The sequence below is a fragment of the Corapipo altera genome, unplaced genomic scaffold, assembly GCF_003945725.1.
Source record: "Corapipo altera isolate COAL_440 unplaced genomic scaffold, ASM394572v1 61553, whole genome shotgun sequence".
NCBI lineage: Eukaryota > Metazoa > Chordata > Aves > Passeriformes > Pipridae > Corapipo > Corapipo altera.
In genome coordinates this window covers 3,443,823-3,466,436 of record NW_020884918.1, presented here as the reverse complement: position 1 = coordinate 3,466,436, position 22,614 = coordinate 3,443,823, and positions in this window count along the sequence as shown.

Below are 22,614 nucleotides of genomic sequence, written 5' to 3'. Positions count from 1 at the left end.
TTTAAGCATCTATATTCAGATGTGTGTGTGTGTGTGTAAGTTAAATGCATAATTTACCATTATAATATTTACTTTATTTTTCTTACTAACAGTTTGAAAATACTTTCTTCACACATCCTAATGAATTGTCATGAACCCCCTTATGAAGATTATTGGTGTAGAGAGGGATGTCTGCCCTCTTTAAAAGTGCACGGTCTTGTGCCGTGTCTGCCAGTTTCAGGCATACCTCTTGGATATTTATATGTATCTACTATAAAACATGGCAAAACAATCAAAACTGGCATTACTGAGGGAAAAAAAAAATCATACTTTAACCCTTTTTTGGTGAAGGGATGCACTCTTTTGTTTTTTTTCTGGTTTTCCCCTGAAAGGAAGGAATACCGCCTGCTTAGCTGTGACCACTTGGACTATGAGATGCTGAGGTTTGCTCCTGCCTATTAAGGAATTCCAAACCTTTGTGCAGTTGTTTGTCCTGGAAATAGTCTTTAGACACATGGAATAAGAACTGAATTTCCTCACTGTCTCAGTTTCAGACCTGCAGTTTCATAAGGCAATTGAATTGCTAACAAAACCCAGGGAATACCGCAGTTTTTTCCAACATGAGCCACGCAATTTTTCTCTCTCCTACAGTGCTGATCAGCTGAAAAAGCAATGATAGGGCACTTTGTTTAAAAGTGCCTATTTACTCTCAGTAATTAACCCCTAATTCAGAAACTGGACAGATAAAGATAATCAAAGTATAAAACACCTGGTGTAATTGGAGCTTAAAAATGTCTTCTACCAGCTGTATATTTTGCACTATATGCATTTTCTTTCATCTCCATGCCACAAATCCTTACTCAAAGGGGCCATTTGTCTGCGGGAAAAGCTGTGGTTAAATCCCTTTTTTTTTTTTCCCTTTTGCAGTTTTTATTTATACACAGGCTCTTCATGGAACAACTGTTTATACTTGTCTTCTGATAGAGACATGACTTATAATTTCAGGTGGTGAAATAGTAGGATTTTCTCGTCTAATTGTATTTAATATCTTTGCATGAAAAGAAAGTGTAGATAAAGAAACCACCTGAAGCCTTCAGGTGATTTCAAAAAAATTAAAAAGTCACAATGCAAATTGTGGAGGTGGGGAATGATGCATGCCAAATATTTAAAAGGTTCCTATTCAGGGGAATTATTCCGTGTTTTTGCTGTGGAAAATGTTCAGATCAACCTGCAGAGCAATAATTCTAATTTTTGTGTCAGTTTGCCTGGCTCTAATCCACTGTTTGCTGACAAGCGCCTTTTGATGACAACCATGGGACAAGTGTATCTGGCAAGAATTGTGTTGTTTCCATTAGTGAAAAACACAGGCTTTATTCAGAGATGAAGAGTTCCTTTCATCCAGGGGCTGGATACAATCAGAAGGTGTTGTGCTATTGGCACCCAGTAAACGAAAATCAGGTTGACAGCCATGACACGTGAGAAGCAAAGAGGTGAGTCCAAGCAAACAAGTGTAAAAGAGTGAGGTGCCATCTCTCCAGGAAAGTGAAATTCGAGTTAAAAGTGTGAATAACTTTAGGGGTCTATGCCAAAACTGCTAATTCCTGTTTTCTGACAGTGTGCTGATGGCTCATACCCTTGTCTGTGGTCTCTTTGTGGAACAACATAGACCTTACATCTTTCAGAATTTCATAGGAAGAGGAATTAGTAATGCAGGACTAGAGGAAACTTCCTGGACCCCAGATCACAGGAAGGCAGGCAAACTGTGTTTATTCCAGAAAAGCCAACAGAATATCAATGTTTTCTCCATCACCATGAAGCCAAAAGGCACAAAATTATCTCCATAATCCAAATCAAGGATAAAATCACTATTATTTTCCACTAAATGACTCAATGTTAGGTGTAATTTGGCTTTTTAACGATCTCATTTCACAGTATACAGAAGTGAAACTCTTTGCAAAAGTGGTAGACATCTCTTTACCGTACTTATGGTTGATTTATCAGTTTGAAAATGTGTCGTAATCTGCATAAAAATGAAGTCTGCAAACTGATTTGGCTTAATCAAGTCTGACCGTAATTCCTTTTGGTATCCTCATTTGAACAGCACATCAATCACGATGACCTCTTTTGATAATAATGTTACTGTAATATCTAATTTCATATTAATTCCATTGTAATTTAGTAGGCATTCATTCTAGCAGTAGTTCCTATGGAATTGCATCTGACATCCCCATGAATACCAAAATAACTCAACGTGATAAATGTTATTACATTGAATACCAAAGGAGGTGATAATGGTTTGCCATTTATAATAAAATGTTGCCTGCAAACCATTAGTGGACATTATTGCCTACTGTTAAGGATGTTCCCATGAAAATCTGCTCACATCCAAGCACATCCTGAATGTCTCCCCTGTGTGCCAACAGGAGCTTGAGGAGAGTTGCTCAGACACCTATTTTCCAGGCTCAAGGCACATGTGATTTATCATCATCCACAGAAACCATTCAATCAGGGATCTCACGTTGAATCCCACAAGCCAAACCTCAGCAGCCTGCCAATCAGAAAAACTTGAAAGAGTGTAGAGACGGTTTCCAACAGTGGCTGTGCCAAGATGCTTCCTGATATCCTCATCTCTCATTAGTGTTAAATTAGTCTCTCCATGAAACAGTTACTGGCACTCAGCTCTTTGATGGCTTTGTCTGTCATATGAGGCACTAGGTATGAGATCTAGTTTTTTCCCTGTATGTATGTATCCATATGCACATTCATATATTTATACATATTAATATATAAAAAAATATTTTATTATATACATTTATAACTTCATTCAGTTCCTATGTATCTCAGTTGACACATATATAGCTTACTGAGGCAGAGGGGCTGTGAGAGGTGGTTTCCAGTATGATCTTGCAGAACAAATGAGACATAATTTGTTCTTGGCTTTTAGACACACCATCATTCTTGAGGAAATAGGGCTGGTTAAACCAGAGTACAGGTATCCCTCACTTGTCTGGATGATAGCCCCAGGCCACTGGGGGGTCACTTCCAGAGTTCATGACCACATCATAAGAATGAGATTAAAGAGAAACTGGTGCCTCAGGCTTTGCAAAGCTTCATACCTTCCATTTCTGCATTGGCATCTTGTGAGACTCACTGCAACCTAAAAAGGCAGCTGTTTGCAGATTTATATATGAGAAAACCAGCAGAAATCTTGGTATGTGTTCAGCTGGCAGCATTTATGCACCTAATAATTAGCATATGTATGTTTTGGGAGGAATATGAAGAACAAAACACTGTTGTGCATTTTTGTTGAAGAAGTACAAATTAAGCTTAAGTTTCAGATGAATTTTTTTTTTACCATTTTTTACAGTGGCCCCTATCAGGAATACTGTAGCAAGTCTCAAGCATCTGGGAGGTGATTCCCCAGCTCAGTCTAAGGATTCCAACTACAACAGGATTTGTAAGCCTAAATCTCCTACAGATGCTACATCCAGCAGTGTGAACTCAGTATCACCATCAAGTTAGCAATGGATAAAGGAAACAATTAAATTTTATTTCTTCTGATAACTATGACTTGTCAGACTGTTTCCAGATATTCTGGATATTTAGTTGACCAACAGGTTCATACTTATAGAGCTCTATCTAAACTCCAACTTGATCTTTCCTTTTCCTGCAATTTTTTTGTAGCTGAAAATGAGTGGGAGTAAAATCAGCAATAGACAGTCCCTCCCCATTTCATGTCTGCACGAGTCTATTCTTGTGCACATTCCATGTGTATTGATTCCTCTCACTGAGAATGGACATGGTAGGAAAATAGAAGAAAACCAAAGACCCCACAATAAAAAAAAAACCTAAGTTTTCACCCTTCCTTCAGGTAAGGGTAGCCTTCATTGGTCTCTCTAAGTGGGAATTACCTTCTCCAACCAGCAATTACTAAAGGATGCACCTTAAAACTACCAATGTAATTCTGAGGGGTATAATTGTTTCAAAAAAATGGCAAAGGGACAAGGTCCCCGGAGTAACCCCAAGAAGGAGCATTACAGAGACAGAAGGAGGTATATTAATGTAGTAATTAAGGTGTTCAAGAATTAAACAGCCTGTACAGGTGCTTAAGAGCTACCAGGGAAAGGGAAAGCTGTGGGCCAGGGATGCTACCAGATCCGTGGTTTACCAAGGTCATAAACTCCCTCAGCAGATATAAATAAGGACAGTATGTAAAACTTATGCTAGGATTTTTTCCCTGCTGATACAGAACACAGTCTTCATCTCAGATCATTAAAATGTCAGGTGTTTTTCAAAAAGCAAAAGGGTCAGATTCTTCCATTCACATTAGACCTTTTTTCAGTCTATTAAACAGGCCAGGACTGGAAGGGACACTGAACAAGTTTGCAGATAACACAAAACTCAGAGTAGCTGTTGACTCCCTTGAAGGCAAAGGTGGCCCTGCAGAGGGACCTCGACAAATGAGAAGGCTGGGCAATCACCAGTCATAGGAAGTTCAACAAGGGAAAGTGTTGGATTCTGCACCTAGGATGGAGCAACCCTGGATGTATGGACAGACTGGGAATGAGAGGCTGGAAGACAGTGCCAGGAAAGGGATCCGGGGGTCAGTGGCCAGTTGTCCATGAGTCAACAGTGCCCTGGCAGCCAGGAGGCCAACCCTGTCCTGGGGGCACCAGGCCCAACATCACCAACCAGGTCAGGGAGGGGATTGTCCTGCTCTACTCTGACCTGGAGTGGCCTCACCTCAAATATTGGGGCAGTTTGGGGCACCACAATATAAGGAAGATATTGAGCCATTAGCAAGTGCCCAAAGGAGGGACACGAGGATGGTGAAGGGCCTTGATTTGAAGATGTTTGAGGACACTGAGGGCACTTGGTGTGTTCAGCTGGAGAAGAGGAGATTGAGATTACAACTTGAGAGGAGATTACAACTTCCTGGGGAAGGGAAGAGGAGGGGCAGGCACTGATCTCTTCTCTGTGTGACCAGTGACAGGACCCGAGGGAATGAGCTGGAGTTGTGTTAGGGGAAGTTTAGGTTGGATATCAGAAACAGTTTCTTCCCCCCAAGAGTAGCTGGGCGCTGAACAGGCTCCCCAGGGTGGTGGTCACAGCACCAAGGCTGATGGAGCCCAAGGAGCATTTGGATGATGCTCTCAGGCACAGGGTGTGACTCTTGGGAATGGTCCTGTGCAGGGCTAAGGGTTGGACTCGATGATCCTTGTGGGTCCTTTCCAACTCAGCATAATCTGTTATTTTCTGATTCTATAATTAAAAGCGGAATATCTCAGATGTTAGTGAATAATTTTTCTAATGGAACATCATAATCTACTGCCAACCAAGTACCGGCACTAAACACAGACAGAATGGCATATCTTTGTTTAATAACACTTTATAATCTAATGACATAGCCCTGAATGACATTCTTTAGCTCCTTATCAGATGATTCAGCACAATACTAAATGCTCCTTAGAACCAATAGCAAAAATCTTCCAAATAGTAAATGTCATTTATAATTTTCTTTTCAAATGTGTAAATGCATATTTCACTTCAAACCCACAACATTTTCAGGGTTTATCAGTAGGAATGTTTCATCCTTTCTGTTCACTGCTGCTCAACCACTTTTCTTTCTGTTTGCTTCAAACCGATGATTTAAAAAATTTTCATTTAAAAAATAAATAAATTTAACTTTGTAATTAATTTAATTTTTAATATTTTAAATATTTTTACTAATGGAGATATTAAAGAGCACAGAGAAAGTGATCAGTCCCAGAGGAACTCTTTATGATTTTGATCAATGTAAACAGAAATCAATTTGTGTTCAGTAAGAAAGTGTGGTAACGTCAATTAGTTTATAGAAAGAGACTGAAAAAGACAGAGGATGCCTGAAAGTTGATTGCAAAGTCCAATCCACAAGCACTCTTTGCCACTGAATGGACATGTCTTTTCATTCTGTACAGCCCATGACTGGGTTTTATGCTTATGTGTACCATTTGGCTTGTATATGAATCTAAGAAGTGAATATGAACAGTTAATAATGCTTACACTGTGTTCAAGATTTTTTTAGCTCTTTCTCACAGCGGTGGTCTACACTTCTTGTGTAGAATTAAGCTGTAAATTAGCAAGATAGCATACAATTCAGCTGTAAAGCATGCAGGAGAATGAATATAGATCAGTCAAGTCAGCTATTTACAGAGTTTTGCCTTAGAGATATGTTTTACTGTCTGTGCTGTGGGGATAAAGAGTACAAATGATTTTTATTCTTGACAGTTTAAAAGTACAGTAGACTGCAATTATGTCAACATTTCATGGAAGTCCAGACTCTGGTCTCTCTCACACATGCAGTGATATGTACTAAATTAAAACTTTCCTAACACACTGAAATTCTTCCTTTTGTTCTAGATATAAAGTAAAAGTGAATGCCCTCTTGATAAAACCTGGCAAGTGTAATTAACAAATGAGTTCAGGAAATCATGAGCACTAGTGCAGTAATTGACGATGAGTCACAGCTTCAGCTGGTGACCACATCACTTAATTATTAATTTTTAAATTAAGGCAGTAGCTGCCCACAACAGGGTTTTGCCTTTCCTGGCAGTTATAGACACAAAGTAAGAAACAAAGAAGAAAATAAAACCTTAGCAGTCAGTTTTGCATTGACTGTATATAGGTATGTATTGAAGTAAAAGGTGCCCTAAAATATTTAGTGTAGGACATCATGATGCTGTACTCGTGTGTCCATTCAAGACCCTGGCAAAAGTCCTGTGGTTCATAACAGGCAATGGACTGATAAGTACACTGTGATTTCCAATTTCTCTCTCACTTGAAAATTAAAGAATTACATACAACGTGATTTTGGTGTTATTACTATTATTACTGTTGCTGCATCAAAAGCAGTTTGACCAGTAGGTTGATGGAAGCAATTCTGCCCCTCTGCTCTGAGGTGAATCCCCCACCTGCAGAGCTGCCTCCAGCTCTGGGATCCCCAGCACAGGATGGATATGGAGCTGTTTGAATAAATCCAGAGGAGGCACCAAGCTGATCAGAGGGATGGAGCAGCTCTGCTGTGAGGAAAGTGTGAGAAAATTGGGATTGTTCAGCCTGGAAAAAAGAAGGCTTTGAGGTGACCCAATTGCAGCCTTCCAGTACTGTAGGAAATCTACAAGAAAGATGAAGAGGGACTACATAAAAGGGACTGGAGTGACAGGATGAGGGGTAATAGCTTCAAGCTGAAAGAGAGTAGGTTTAAATATTAGGGAAAAAAATCTTGACTGTGAGAGTGTTGAGGCCCTGGCACAGGTTGGCCAGAGAAGTTGTGGCTGCCCCATCCCTGGAAGTGTTCAAGGCCAGGTTGGATGGAGTTCTAAGCAACCTGGTCTAGTGGAAGCTATCCCTGCCCATGGCAGGGGGGTTGGAACGAGATGACTTTTAAGGTTCTTTCCAACCCAGGATATTCTGTCATTCTTTGATTCTAGGTTTCAAAAGTCTGACTATTCTGTTCAACAGCTTCCACATATCAGTTTTAAAGATGCAGAAAAAGTAAGTATAGAAGGATCTATCTATTACCAAAGTATAAGTATTAAATTATTTTTTTTAATTTTTCTTGCAGCTGAAAACTCAGGATGAGATTTTGGTCTGATCTTCACCTGTAAATTGTTTACTCTGTGTGTTTACCTCCAAACAAAATTTAATTTTAATCCAATACAGATGGATGGTTATAAAATTTCTTCTGAAATGTCTGCTAGACTGTAGCGGTGGAGTTTTCTTGCATTTTCTTGTTTGGACTTTGATGCTTTCACTGTAAATACCAGAACACTGTTTTCCACAGCATGACTATTTCTCAGATTTTAAAGAAGCCTTTGGCTAGATAGCAACTATCAAGATGCATGGAAAACAGAAAAGAGACATCCAAGAGGTGGTGAGAAATAAATAAAGAGAAAAACAAATGACATAAAGCTAGATAGCTCTTTCACTTGTTTTGGGTGAATCATTCATTTTAGGTAGTTTTGCTTCCTGTATTTCAGATTTTACATTTGTTTGTTTGTTTGCTTTTATCTAATGCTTGTTAAATTCTGAATATTTTGCATAAGTGTGGCAGCAGCACAGGCTGTGCCATCCAGCTGAGATGAATGTGGTATGAGTTGCTTCCATAAATTAAACTCTCCTGCTTAGTTAATCTGCTATAACAGGCTCGTGATGAAGAAAAACAATTCTGTCTGAAACATCCCTATTTCAGAGCCAAGTGACACACCTCTTGCCCACCCCTAGAAAGTCGTATGCACAAGGAAATTGCAAACAGCCACTGCAGTGATCAAGGAGAACCAGAAAGCAAATTGACAGCAATGAATATTCTCATGAATCAAAGTGCCGAGCTTAATTCATGAAGGGTCGGAGGTGCTATGGTATCAGTTGCCCTCAAATGTTTGAACAATCTGCTGATATTAATAAAGATGAGTGCAAATTCCCCAAATATCCAGATATATAACATGATATACTATCCCCCTGAAAGCTCATACTGAAAATGAGATATTAGCATATATTTCTCTTTCCACATGGGCATTCTATTACTGCAAATTGTTCATAGCTGTGTCTGTTCCTTACAATGTGTTCATACAGCGTGGAGCACAGTGGGACCTTGATCTTTGCTAGGACGCCTTAGCATGAAACAACAGAAATAATTAATGCAGAGTCTTTTCATTATCCTCTGCTTACTCTGTGCCAGTCTTTCAGACTGAGAGGAGGAGAAAAAGAAAAGGGGAAAAAAAAAAGGAAGATAAATTCATCTTGTTAGTCTCCCCTCAGTCACAAGAGAAAAAGTATCATTAGCAGCCTCCATATGCATATGAATTAGTCATGTCATTCTGGTAGTAATATCTCACATTTCCTGTTCAATCAATGGACGAAAAGGGCTGTTCTTGCTCATGTTGAATTCTAATGTTCCCCAAGGATATACTACACTGAGCCACCAAGTTTTCATCTGAAACAGAAGCCAAAACCAAAGGGGTGAGTGTAAGAGATTCCTGTTCCTCTCCATGGCATGAGAAGAAAAGCCTAACTTTTCCTTCATTCTCCATCAACCTGGAGAAAGACTGTTGCTCCTTCAGCTGTTTCTGTAAACTTAATCTGAAAACTCTTTGGAGATGAACCATCTGAAGAAAGAGTGATGACCTATATGCAACTTTCTGTGTCTGTACTAATGAGTTAAACTAACCCAAGATTGTCCTCTTGCTGAGACCAGCTGGAGTAAGACCATCTGCTCCCATTGTACAACCTCCCTTACTCTCCAAACAAGTCTGAAATCACAGAATTACAGAATGATTCAGACTGGAAGAGATCTTAAACACCCTCTGGTTACAACACCTTCCACTCAACAGGGTTTCTCCAAGTCCCATCCAACATGGCCTTGGACACTTCCAGGGATGGGGCAGCCACAGCTTCTCTGGGCAACCTGTGCCAGGGCCTCACCACCCTCACAGCAAAGATTTTTTTCCTGATAGCCAATCTAAATCTACTTTCTTTCAGTTTAAAACTATTCCCCCTTTTCCTATCAAAAATACTTGCTAAGAATGGACAATGGCTTGTCCTAAGTTGCCAACTGTATCCACAAATTGTTTAGAAGAGCGTGGGTTGCACCAAGGGCTCTTCCAAACATTTAAAGACAAAAGTAGCTGTGTTCTGGGCCTGGGTACTTCCCTGTCCAAGTTCAATTTCCTAGTGTAAATGCCACCACTGAGAGCAAAAGGAGACTTTTCATTCAAATTAGTGAATTTTGGGACATTAGAAAAACAACCTTCCTCCAGGTGGAAAGTCTGAAACTGTAAACCACTATCCTGAGAGCAAGAGGAATAGATTTCTGGTTTTGTTCATTCCCTCTCCTCTGCACATTGTAAAACCTACATTAACACAGAGAAATCTGATCCTCCTTTTAAAATGATCTGTTCTGCCCGTGAACAGGCATTCTTACCCACCACCAGTTTCACCCTGGCAGATTGATCTGCGCTACATAGAGATGGTTGTCGTGTGTCCTTAAAACATCCTTTAGCCCAGAAAATAAATTCTGGTGGTGTCTCCTGAATTTCTACCACCACAGCCACAAGCTCTTTTGCAAACCAAACATGCTTGCTGCCATTCCTTCACATCTGTAACATTTAACTTTAATGCCTCTGCCCCTGAGGAGCTGCGGAGTAGCATTTCAATTCGCCATCCACGGATTTGTCCTGGAGAATTAGAGACATGTCAGCTTATCAGTCTGTGACCTTTTCTATTAACATTGTCTTCAGGTTGACTTGGCAGCACACAAGGAAAATAAATCTTGTTACCCAAAGCTGGTCTGGCTTGCCAGGATAGTGCAGCTGTGGCTCGAATCTGTTAAATTTTTAAATTGCAAGCATCGCTATGACTACATGAAATTTACTGGGTAGAATAATCCCTGGGAAGGGGTGGGGAGGAATGCAGTGGAATAGAAACCATAAAAATAGATATGGAAGGGCTTTTTTTTTTTTTTTTTTGCAAAGCCTGGGAAGTTGTATTGTTTAGCTTATTTACAGCCTGGCCTGACACCCTAGAGATAAAGTAAATGGTGTCGTCATGTAAATTGTATGACCTTTTCGTGCTCCAGTCTTTGGAAGATCTACATGAACACCCTTCCAACTAAGCAGCACGTGCTTTCTTTATCACCTCTCCCTAGACTTTTTCAACATCTTTTTCTGTTGTGTTCTTTTAATCATAAAGGAATAGGGGGGAGCATGACGACCTTAGAAAGTGATGCCATGAATAATTCTTCTGAGATAAACCTGTTCTGGTATTAGAGACCCTGCATTTCCCACTGGTCTGATATGCTATGACAACCTATCATGGAGCAATAGCATCCTTCAGGATGTTCTCAATATCCTAGCTATACATCCAGTGGTTTTTGAGATACACAAGGTGTTTGAGATGTCCACAGCAGACTTGTACAGATTTGGTACAGGACCTACGTCTCTTCAGCTCCTCAACTGGTCAGGAGGCAAAGGTGAGTTGAGCCACTTCAAAGGACTTGGTGTTTGGTGATGGTGTTGGATTGATTATTGGACTTAATGATCATATAATCAAGACTCAGAATAACAGAAAAAAAATACATAGAATTGGAAGGGACCTTAAAGTTCATCTCTTCCCACCCCACTGCCATGGGCAGGGGCACCTTCCACTGGACCAGGTTTCTCCAAGCCATGTTCAACCTGGCCTTGGACACTTCCAGGGATGGAGCAGCCTCAGCTTCTCTGGGCAACCTGTGCCAGGGCCTCCACACCCTCACAGACAAGACTTTCTTCCCAATGTGTAATCTAAATGTACTTTCTTTCAATTTAAAACCATGATCTTTAAGGCCTTTGCCAACCTCTACAATTTTATGATTCTAGGAGTTAGACAAATTATTGAGCTCCAATAGTGGGATTCAGCTGCAGATTAAGACACCTTGATTAGTGCCTGGATTCAATCGGGTTCTAAACTCCCACTGGAGTCAATGGAGACCAAGTTACTCTGTGCGTTAGAGTCCAGACAGGGAGACACAAACCACCTCAAAGCAGGGACTTATCTCTCTCCATAGGACTAGTGGCAACAAGAATTATACTGCAGCAGGTATGACTGTGGTGGCAGATTAGACAACCAACTTACATTTAGACATCAAGATGAAGATAGAAAAATGCTACTTTTCTATCAAGATCAAACTCCTACAGTTAAAAAGTTCGTGAAATAACAACACCTCCCCTCTGAAAATAAACCAAACCAAACCAAACCAAACTATCCAAACAAAAAACCCTAACCATACCAAAAATGTAGGAAAGGCTGTTTCCTATGTTTGTTAGCTTGGCAGAGAGAATATAATTTTATTTTTTCCTTCTACTATTTAGCTGTAATATCAGCCAGGTTTTCTCCTTTTAAGTAATACTTTTTTCTCACTTGGGTTCTCCCAGTGTGGTTGTACAAGTATCTGATCTCTTCTGTTGTACTTAAGTTGTATTATAATTGTCAGAAATCATAATTAATGCAAAAAGATTCTGAATTAAAACAAAATTAAAAACTCTGAAAAAGAGATAACAGAGCATTTGATCCATGCTGGTAACTATTTCAGAGCAAGCCTGTTCTGAGGTCATAAAAGAGGCAGATTAGTTCTGGAAATTCTTCAAAAAAAACATTTGTGCTATAGTAAGTCAACCTAAAAATATTTTTGGCTTGTACATTTTCAACCTCAGGAAAAGAAGCAAACAAAATTTCTATTAAAAAGTATTTCTACCAACATAAAACAATAAAAATAATATTTTGATCTAGAAATTCTTTTGATGCCTTTGTTGCTCCCAGTTTTTTCTGTCATCCAAAACCAGATGTTGGATTATATCTTGCACAATGCACAATATTTTCCCTTACTTTGCAAAGGGAAGTGACGTCTATTAAGTAACGGGTATAGTGATGCATGATGCCACAGCCTAGGAAAAATAAGGGGGAGAAAACACACATGACAGAGACAAATCTGCATCTTTTGCCCTTCCTGAAATCATTTTTCTTCAAAAACCTGATCTCTTGTTGCAGTTGTTTTGCAATTCTTTGTGATTATAATGGGTTTTTTTTTGAATTGGTGCTATTGCTTAGCATGTTGAGATAAGTTGAAAATTTCATTTTTATTCTGTTCATTTGGGAGACTGCATATCTTCTACTGCAATTAGTCAAATTAATAAAGAAAAGTTCTATTAAACAAAAAAAATCAAGAACCCTGGTAAAAACCCAGGGTCAGGAACTCTCCACAGAGTAAATTTCTGGAATTTACCAGAAGACACAGGTTTTGTGATTCTTATCACTCGTCCCTGAATGTCTGTTCTTTGATACTGTCAAATGCAGGATTTTAGGTTAGATTTTTTAAGGTAAACATTACTTGTTTGATTCTAAATATTTGAAAATAATAAACTGAACAAAATTTCATAATGAATCAGTAATCCCCTTTTGGAGGGAGCTTTTGGAGCTTTCCTTGAAGGTGTCCTAGACGAGTGGAGAGTTGCACTGGCCGAATGATCCTGTGGTGGAAAAAATTCCTAAGTAGAAACAGAGCATAAACCTGTTCAGAAAAGTCACTTGGTCCCAGGAATTCCCATGCATTTAGCAATCTTATATCCATCTCAAAACAAATCACTTACATCACTAACCCTAAGGATGTACATCTTAGGAAGTTTGTATGCTAAGCGTGAAAATCAAGTCGTATTGAATTACAGTAACATTTAATACTGTTTATCAAATTTCAGCATTTCAGCTAATAAAATTCAGGTCTTTTAAATATGTTCTCTATACTGTGAAATTTCTCAAATCAAAGGCTGAGAGAGAGATGTCAGCTTCAGACAGAATTTTCTCAGCCTTGTACAGGGAAGAGCCTCGGCCTGTGCCAGACTGACACCTAAATAACACAAAGTAAAAGGACCTTTTAAGTTAAAAAGCATACTTGTAAGTCAAAATCACAGCTACTGAGTGCTTGGCTTGTAATTTTTTGATGGTGCTAGCTGGTAATAGTCTTCCCAGAAAATTAGATAACTGCAGATCTGCACCATAGATCAGGATATTCTGCACCTTTTTGTGCAGACACATGTCAGGGAGTCCTAAGTACTTTTTGCAAGCGTTGACAGAGTAAAACAGGCAACATTTAGTGGAAAGATCAGAAATTGAAGTCTTATGCCAAACTGGTGATTAGGTGGATGACTGTCCATTAGTTTTTTACTAAATAATTTGCTGATTTATGACCTGGCTGAGAGTAAAAATTCCTCTCTGCAGCATGAGGGAGCCAGCATTTCTCAACGAGTTTGACAAAAAGCATGATGTTCAATATTTTACCTGAGTTAAACTAACACTGAGTTTGGTGTTTTAGGCTTATCTTCAGAGCTCCTCACCTTCTCATGCACTGTGCAGAATTTGGGCTGATTTTAATGCAGGGAAAAAGGGATGGTGTGAGGGCTCAGGGTTTTTATCATGTTTCATAATCTTTCTCTCAATATGTTGCGTATATTTAATCTCCTTTCTGGCTGTTAGAATATCTGTAAATGGATAGTAAGACATCTTAGATGTATTCATTACATATATGATTTGATTTCCACTCAGTACATCAAATATACTTATAAAGGTATATTAATAAGCGTTATATCATTACTTATACCTAACATGCTACTCAAAACTAAGTAGTGACATGTCACATCTGATATGTCCAATGAGAATCAGAGTCCTTGGGTAACCATGTATTTGAAGTTTCCTCCTTGTTCTCTGCTCTTTCTTTCTGCAAATAATTTATGCAGTATTTTGAATCTGTGTTTAGGTTTATCCATGGTTATTTCCACAATGTGTGATGTCTAAGCTACGGAGGTTATTTAAATAAGTCATATAATGCAGGGAGAAGATTTTGTTTGCTGGGAAAACATTTAAAACATTTTTGTACACATTCACCTACTTGATTTCAAGTACCTATATAGCAAACTTTCAGTCTTCCTATATAGTTAAAGATTTTTATCAGTTTTAAGGGACTGTAGTTGTTTGACCCTGGCTGGATACCAAGTACCCACCAAAACCAGTCTATCACTCTCCTACACAAGTGGACAAAGGAGAGAAGATGTAACAAAAGGTTCGTGGGTTGAGATAAGGATGGGGAGAGATCAAAAACCAGTTACTGTCATGGGCAAAACAAACTCGATTTGGGGACATTCACTGAATTTGCTACCAATTAAAATCAGAAGAGGATCATGAGAAATAAAACAAATCATAAACCACCTTCCCCCCACCTCACTCTCCTTCCTGGGCTCTATCTCCTCTCCCTCAGCAGTACAGAGAGGTGGGCAATTGGGGTCATCATCAGTTCATCACAGGTTGTTTCTGACACTGCTCAGGGAGAGGAGTCCTTCCCCTGCTCCATCACGGGGTCCCTCCCATGGAAGACAGTCCTCCACGGACCTCAATCAGAGTTCTCCCTGCAAACTGCAGCTTTTCATGAACTGCTCCAGTGTGGGTCAGTCCTTCAGGCATGGGTTACTCCAGCATAGGACCCCACAGGGTCACAAGCCCTACCAATAAAGCTGCTCCATGTGGGCTCCTCTCTATGCAGGTCCATAGGTCCCATCAGGAAAATATTCTTCACATGCTTCTCTCCACATCAGACTGTTCACTTATTTTAAACCTCATTTCTCTATGTCTTTTCATCATTACTTAAACCTATTAATTTCTCTTTTCTTCTGGGATGTGTAGAAATGCCTTAAGTCTGTAAATTATTTTGAGAGAGACTTTTTATAAAGTATCATAGAGAAGAACTAACATTGTTACCATGAGGCAGCCACTTCCTAGGATGAACTGCTGATTAAGTTATTCTTGGTTCATGCAGGGGAATACTAACCATATATTTCTGAGGTTACCAGGGTTAATTATCTGTCTAGACTGTAGGGATTGCATTTCTTTAACTAGTACACTGCCCTAAAAGAGTAAGTGAAGCTCTCTGGAACAGGATTATAATTTTACGTATGAGAGCTATATTCAGAGAGTCTTCTTGGAAGTTCACATGTAGGAGGAGGAAGATTTGCACAGCAGAAGGAATGAGGTCCACAGCAGAGCAGTTTACACAAGGTCAATATTGAAAGAAAAAGGACAGATGGAGTAGAGAATAATTCAGCTTGGTGGAGGGATGATGTCACTTCATTTTGTTTGGATGTTTCAGTCTTGGTGTCATTGGATTTGTAGATATTCCCTCACAATAAGCATGGTAAGCAGTTGTTAAATGTCATGAGAGACTGTGGAATTGGTTCAAAATACTCCGAAGAGGAAGGAACAGCCCTAAGTAATCTTTTCATTGTGCAGAATTGGCCAAAGTGTACTTAGATGAGACATTTCTAAGTCAGTAACAGAAGCTGTTTCTGCAGGTACAGGAATGGACACATAAGGCAGTGTTTTGCACATGACTAAGAGAGATGGGAGAAATTTTATATGTGGCATAAGATTATATATAGTGATGCATTGTGCACATGTTGGTGGAGCCACGCAGGACTGTGGACCAGCTGGATGTAAGAACTGAGAAAAGCAGTTGGCTGAGGAGTCTTGCCCCATCCAGCTGAAGATACTGTTGCAAGGATCCTTGCCATGAAAACTCAGCTGACAACCTGAAGGATTGATTCCACACATGAGCTTTACCCTGTGCAAAGATCCCAGTAAACTATGATTTCTTTTTAATCTTTTTCTTTTTTTTTTTTTTTAACAGTTCCTTTGTCTGTGGGTGCCTGCGCCACAGGGACATCAAAGCAGGTGAATGCTTGTCTCAGCACTGTACCCAGCAGAAGCACAGCCCACAGTGCTAGATGTTAAGAAGCTGACCCAAATTTAAACCAGGGTTTCCTTCCTTCCTGTAACCCTTTAGCAAGCTGTCAGCACACATTGCTGGAGGTAGAGCACTACCACTGCTGCTGTGATTACATTGTACTAATTGGCTTCAAGCAGCTTCTTTGAATCAAATCAGAGCTTAAAGTAAACTCCCGGCTCCTAGGGATTTGGTAATGTGTACAGAGAATTACTGAGCTGGCCTTGGCTTTCCTCTAAACATTAGAGAGCCACTGTGCAAAAGTTTAGCAAGTCTCTGGGCTCTCGTCTTTCAGATTTGCCCAGTGTCATCTGGAATGAGACCGAGTCCGACAGCAATCCCAGTGCAGGCTTTGACACATGAATGGGATATCTGCTGTTGCACCAGCCTAAGAATATCCTGTATTGCCTCTCCTTCTGGACCAGCTGTGTTCCAGATGTGAAGAACGGGCATCAAGCTGGGCTGGGTGTCAGATACCATTAAAACTGAAGTGCTGCTGCTGTGTTTGTTCCATACCCTGTGGGACTTTACCTCACTTCAAAAGTAAAACTGAACACATTAAATGATTTAGCAGCATGGTGGCCAGCTCACTAACCTGACAGAAGCATTTTCCTCATGTCTCTGACCAGTCAAAGTGTAATGCAGTGAATAAGCCCTTTTATAATAATAAAATTCAGTAACTGACCAGTGTGACATTTTCTATTAGATACTGAATAAAGCCTGTGGCCCAACACTTGTTTGTGTATCCCTTTTGAGTTTTTTACACGTTTTCTGATGACTGTAGGTTTATGCAACTGTCACCTGCTTCTCTGCTCACGGATTTTTGGCTTGAACTACAACTCAGTCACTGAATGGTGTTGCTGATTTTCAGGTGATGTACTTGTAGAGGAGGTAAGAACTCTACAAAAAGTTGGTGTAAACATTTAGGAACTACTTGTGTGCTACTTTTGGTTGGCCTATAAAGATATTGCACTTTCTGAGTGATTTCTGTATCACATCAAAGAACCAGATCAGCAAGGTTGACTGTAGAATATTTAAATTCTTCTTGTATTCAAAATATTCTTTGCTTAATTTGAAAAAGTTTAGGCAACGTATCTTTGAGTTCCTTAAGATATCCTGCAGCATCATTAGTAAAGCACTTCAAAATGAAAAAAATATTCAGAAGCAGTTGCTTCAGATAACAAATATGTTCAGAAATCTAAACATTGGATCAAGAATTCTATTGATTTTCAAATAAATTTAGGCCCCTTGTTAGTAAATATCCAGATAAGACTATTACTGAAGATAGACGCCATGTGATATTAGATTCTCTCCAGCTGTAAGCTAAAGATGTTTTATCTCTAGAGGTGGAGATACCATTCACCCACCACATTGACATGGTGGGGGTGTGATCACTCCTCATCTGTTCCAGTACTAAGTCATCCAGATCAGCCTTAATATCAGGATTAAAAAACTTTTGCCACCTCACTTATTTCAGGCACAAGAAGAAAGAAGACAAATCAGCATGAGTTATGAAGAGGAGAAACAATGCTGTGATTTAATTAATGCATATTTCAGTCTATGAAGTGCATGTAGTTTTATTTAAAAACATGTTTTGAATATACACTGAGATCTTAATGCTGTTAAGATATGAAAACCTTGTTATCAAGAGAATAATGGGTTTGTTGCAGGTGCATCTTTAAGATGGCTTTGAAATCTCTAAATATAGTTTACGGAGTATTTCAAACTGTTTGAAAACTTCTCTGTAACTCAAGTTATTACTTAAGTCACACTCCAAAGCTTATTATCTCGAGACCTACAGCAAACAAGTGGCATAGGAAGTACACTCATCTAGTAATAATTTCACTTATAACCGAAATGCAACTTTCTCTTCAGAGTATAGAAACACAGAAAAACAACCGAGTATTGAGACTAAACTTTAGTATTCCAAATGTGCTCAGTTCCTGAAGGGGTGATCCAGCATTTTCCTGTTTATTTCTATACACCATGCACTTGTCTTTACTTATTTTTATTCATTATTACAGAAAGGATTAAAACTACACAACATCTTAGATGAAGGACTAAAAGAAATGTCGTAACTAATTGATAAATACATTAACACTTTCACTAAGCAAAATGTAATCATCTGAAATGGAAAGCTAACAGGTCACATGGGCTAATGTCCCCTAGAATCTACAGGAATAACTAATGACTGTCTTCCAATTCACCAGATATACCCTTTTCCTTACCCTCTTGATTCTCATCTGAATATATTTTTCTTAATGTTTATTTAATATTATCCCTGATAAAATGTAATACAGCACTTTCTAATATTCCCTAACCAATTAAGCATAATAATTGAATCCCTCTGCTGCCCTCCTTATGTTGTTAATATAAATTCATAATTATCTGACTCCCATGCTATTTAGTGAGCTTTGGATCAGACTATATGTGGTCTTTTCTATTTTACATCAGATCATTATTTTCTTAATAGTAGAAATTTTTTTCTGTTTTACCATTTTTCTCCGTATATGACCCCTAGGGATTTCACAAACTTCTGTAGCTGTTGTGTGAGATCCCTTATCCTTTTAAAATCCATAATAAATGCCTGTCAGACATTGCTGCAACATGATAACATATTGCCTCTACATTGGGATCAATCAAATCTCAGGCCCTAAGATCCAATATGTCTTGTCTAAAAGACGTGAAATTTGCGGAATAAATTAAGGAGCAAACCTAAAGTCCTTGTGGACATAAATTAGGAAAACTGGTTGATACAGAACGAGGATGGAAACTCCTCATGCATGTGAAGATAATAAGCTATGTGGTCACTTAAAAAACATGCATAGTTCCAGAAACACAGGGAGAGCTGTGAAGGCCACACATAATTTTGTTAATTATAATGTATTCCTTTCCACAGCTGTAATTATGACTCCACTGGCATTTCCATCTATCAGTGTAGAAATCTCATGTGAGTTCCTGCCGCTCCAAGGCACTATTACTTGCTGCTGCATGGTTATTTGTACCAGCGTATATCTTTTGCAAAATGCAGCTATGTCAGATCTGTTCAGATTTTCTACTGGAATAAATGGCTTTTTCAGGTTAGAGAGAATTCCTCTATGCCTTTTCCTGGTCTTGCTATTGGATTATCATGACTTTTGAAACACTATTCCAAGTCACAACTTCTCCATTGTAAAATGGAGATAGCTAACACCTGAAGTGTATGTACCTTGAGAGAATTACTTGCCATCCGATGGGATTTAACCATTTTCCCTTATCTTTAACTTTCTTTCCTCTGTCTCTCTTCCATATTTGATCTCATCTGTTTTTAAAGACAGGGAAAACGCCTTATCAGCAATTTACTGAGGAGAAAGGAATCAGAGAATAAATGGAAGGTTAGCTAGAAAGAATCCGTTTGTTCTGCACAATGGTATGTCTAGTTTGGATGCAAATTGTATGGCACTTAAAATGAATAACTGAAATGTGTATCCAGGCTGATATAACCCTTGCTTTTAACCCCAATCCAGCAGTGCTTTTTTGTATCAACACTGACAGTGTGACCGCGGCTTGAATTACTCTGCCCAAAGTAAGGCAACATGAGCTCTGAGAGTCTCAAATCCCAATTACCCTTTCACTGGGCAATGTCAAACTCTTCTCAGGATATCACAGCTGAACTGTGGCCACATGATACTTCTGAAAGGATGGAGGGAGTGCACTGTGGTGACTGGACACCAAACCACCTGCACTGTATGTAGGAATGTACATGAATCCTTGAGAAAAGGTGACAGTGGTGTTCCTCCCCACCTCCAGTGAGCTGAACACAAAACAAAGACAGTACATAAATTTAAATTCAAGAATAGACATGCATTAGGAAATATTAACAAACTCAGTGATTACTCAGTATTCTTAAGGGCAGCAGCATAGGAAACCTTTCATTTTGCTTTTCTGTTGACATGATTTTTGGGTTGTTTGAGCTCTTTTTAGTTTTCTAGTTTTTTTGGGGGGGTTGTTTGTTTGTTTGTTTTTAAATTTTTGCTTTCTTAGAATGGAGAATTGGACTTTAAAAGGAGGCAGCAAAATTTCACTTCTGCTGTTCTTAGACAACATGAGTTATAGAGGATAAAACCTGGTACAAATCTGCCACCCTAATTTGTAAGGCTGATGTTCTCTTTTCTCAAAGTCTGTTGGATAACTTCATAGTTCACTGTCATGGGAGAAAACTTCATTACTGGATATGAATCTATTACATTAGATCACCAGAGCATGACATGGTTTGGGGGAAGGGCCTTTATCTAAAATTTGCAATTAAACTCCATATTCTGAATGGCTGCTGACCTCCACTGTTGAAGACTATTCATGGATGAACAGATTTTAAAGTCAGGAGGCTCTGTATCAGCAATCTAGCTCAAATGATTCAGTAATATGGGGCTGGGAGCACCACCTGGTAATTGTTGTGTCATGACCACAACTCTTGCAAAAATTACAAAATCTCTCTATTGAAATATTTAGAAGTTCTTATATCAAGATATAGAGTAGTGAATTCATGTTTTTCCAAATGAATGTTTCTATTACTCTGTTGCTGTATTTAAAATACATGTCTGTGCAATTTATTGGTTATTCTGAACCTCTTTGCCACAGGGATTGTCAAAAATCTCCCACATGAATAATTGACAATTTTCTCTCTGTGAATCTTTTATATAATAAACTATATATTCATTCAGAAAGACAGAGCAGAAAGATTTACTTAATGATGATCTCTGCAGACCGTGTTGTATCTCCCAATGTGCACACAGAACTACACTATCTAATTAAGCCACCTAATCTGGATATTTTATCATAAAAGGTAAAGGTCTTTTTTTTTTTTTTTTAATTTTCTGAGAATCTGTTTCACTTTGTGACGTTATATTAGAAATACTGTGTTACTGTGTTTGTTTGCACACATAATGAAAATACAGAGAGGAAAAGAAGTTTTTATGTTTGTGTGGATAGGTAGATAGATAACATGAGTAACTACTTTGAGCAGAGAGTATGACCAGATAATCTCCAGTGGTGTCTTCTATCCTAAATAATTTTATTGTTCTATGATTCAATCCATTACTCGCTAGCAAAATCTAAGTGCTTCACATACAGCCATGAATGGACATTTACTACAGTTTTAAGAGGTATTTCAGTATTCCTTCCTTCCATCCATTGCTCCATGTGTAGATCATAGAATCATAGAAAGATAGGCTGTTTTGGGTTGGAAGGGACTCTAAAGATTGTATAATTCCAACCCCCCTGCCAAGGAGAGGGATGCAACTTAGATGGCACTGTTCCACATCCCATCCAGTCCTTGAACATTTTCAGGAGTGGGGAATCAACAACCCTTCTGGGAAACCTGTTCAAATGTTACTCCACCCTCTGAGTGAAGAATCTCTTCTCATATTCAACCTAAACCTGCCATTTTCAGGTTAAAACCACTATTCCTTGTCCTGTCACTGTCTGCCTGTATGAAAAGTCCCTCCCCCTCCTTTTTATAAGTCCCCTTTTAGATACAGGAAGTAGCTCTAAGGTCTCCCCAGAGCCTTGTCTTCTTCAAGCTGAACCACTCCAGCTCTCTCAACCTCTCTTCGTAGGAGAGGTGTTCCAGCCCTTGGAGCATCTTCATGGGCTCATCTGGACCTGCTCTGAGTCCATTTATTTTTTGTGTTGGTGACCCCAGAGCAGGAGGCAGGACTCCAGGTTATGAGTAGAGGGGCAGCATTACCTCCCTTGACCTGCTGCCCACACTACTTTTGATACAGTCCTGGTACATTTGGTTTTCTGTGTGCCAGTGCACATTGTTTCTAAGTGTTTGAAGTCATATGGCATCTTACATTACCAGTAACTTCAGAGCTACTCTCTGCTGCATGATTTTTTTTTCTTCAGTACAGAAATTAATATTGATTGCCCTTGGCTCTGTAAAATAAGCTGATCCTTAGAAGGTAGAAAAGCTGTTGTGTCCTAGTTTTAAAAGCCTGGGATGTTGACATGTCAGAAATTGCTTCGTAAGAGTGTCTTCCTTATAAGGTTAATGACAAACCTTAAAAATATTACTTCACATAGGGAAAATGCATCTTTCTACTAAAAGTAAATATTGATATGTGACTGAAAACATAAGGGAATTGCTAAGAAGGTTCTCTGGGAAGAGGCTCACTGAAAAGATATTTTACATAGTGCTCATGTGGATGCTTTTTTCCTTTACTGCTTGTCCATAGTTTATTCTTCATCCTCTATAGGTCAACACTATTTTTATGATTTACCATAACTGGAAGGTATGTAAAATATAATTATAATACTAAAGT